Source organism: Crocuta crocuta, unplaced genomic scaffold (assembly GCF_008692635.1).
Source record: "Crocuta crocuta isolate KB4526 unplaced genomic scaffold, BGI_CrCroc_1.0 scaffold273, whole genome shotgun sequence".
Lineage (NCBI taxonomy): Eukaryota > Metazoa > Chordata > Mammalia > Carnivora > Hyaenidae > Crocuta > Crocuta crocuta.
In genome coordinates this window covers 7,284,745-7,286,353 of record NW_027529425.1, presented here as the reverse complement: position 1 = coordinate 7,286,353, position 1,609 = coordinate 7,284,745, and positions in this window count along the sequence as shown.

Below are 1,609 nucleotides of genomic sequence, written 5' to 3'. Positions count from 1 at the left end.
ACAGCAGAGGAACAGGGCGGAGACCACTGCGTCCTGGGCCCCACCCCACATGTGATGACACTCAGCTCTCTGCATCCTGCTCCAAGCCCCCAGGACCACAGCACCTGGACGTGACCACGTGGCCGCAGGCCTGGGGCAGGAGCCCAGAAACCTAGGATGGCTGGCTCTCACCATACTTCTGGAAGCTTTTGTGGGGGTAGTTGTCGGACTGTAGAGCAGACCCACCAGCACAGCAGGGAGGCCCTGCCGAGCTCCCTGGGAAAGACCGCCAGCTGAGAGCCTGGGTACCCCAGAGTCCCGCGGCTTCTGGCTGTGCACCTCTCTAGCACCAGCCCCCCATGCACCTTCCTGAGTAAGCTCCTTAGAGCCTCACCTTGGGCCAGACTTTGGGCAGAAGGAGCTCACAGAAGTCCCTGGGAGGATCATGGCTTAGGACTGGAGCCGTGCCTCTCACCCGAGTCCTCATACAGGGTTCTGCCCCTCCTGGACCTACCAACTGCCACCCAGCCCAGCAGCAGTGACCTTCTCTGGGTCATTCCTTGCTCTGGAAGCCCGCACAGCCGGAACAGGGCAGACTGACCTGCAAGGAGGCTGGTGTCCCTGTTCCTGGCTTGGTGGTGGCTTTCCCCAGGAGCCTGGCCCCTGTCCAGCCACGAGAAGAGGGGCTTAGCTGGCAGCCCCACATGCCCATGGGCCCTCCCAGCCCCCACAGCAAGACAGAGACTGGCCGTGATCCCCAGTGAGAGGCCTGCATGTGTGCCCATTTCGCTCTGGGGTCGAAGTCAGCCTGTTAGCCCGGAGGAGGCCAGGGGAGCCCTGCAGCCGGGGGCAAGGCTCAGGCCAGAACTGTGGCTTCCAAAATCTACACATGAAGACTGGATCCCGTGGGCCCCCCATCATCAACCCCTCCCCCCCGCCATCGCCCCCTGCCCCCTCAGGGCCATCCAAAGCACCTGAGGCCAGCAAATGGCCGCTTTCCTTCCCCACAGCACCCAGCACTGCGGCACCCCCCGGGTATGTCCATGGACAGGCGGTCAACTGCCACGTGCTCCACACAGAGGATGTCACTCAGCCTGAAAGAGGAAGAAATCACACCTGCTACCACGGGGACGAGCCCTGAAGACACGATGCTGAGTGACACTAGCCAGACACGGGAGGACTCGCACTGGGACCCACTCCCACGAGGTCCGGCAATCATCAGACTCACAGACACAGAGTAGACTGTGGGGCGGAGCCAGGGGAGCAGGTGGGGGTCCGTGTGTAACAGGACAGAGTCTCGGTGTGGGGAGACGGAACGTTCTGGAGACGGGCAGTGGGGACGGCTGCACAGCAGCATGACTGTGCTCCATGTCCTCCGTATTTCTTAAAACTGGTTAAGGTGGTAAAGTTTATGTTATGTATATTTTTGCACAATAAAAACGAAAGAAAACCTTCCTCTATTAAAGATTTCAGACCAAACCCCAAGCTGGGAAGAGGTACTTCACGGCACATTTAATACACATGCAGCACTGAGCGCTTCACGGCGCACACGGTGGGCTCGCGCATCACGGGGAATCCACAGGCAAAGGCAGGGCTGGCCGGGGGGGGGGGGGGGCTCCCACAGGGGGGG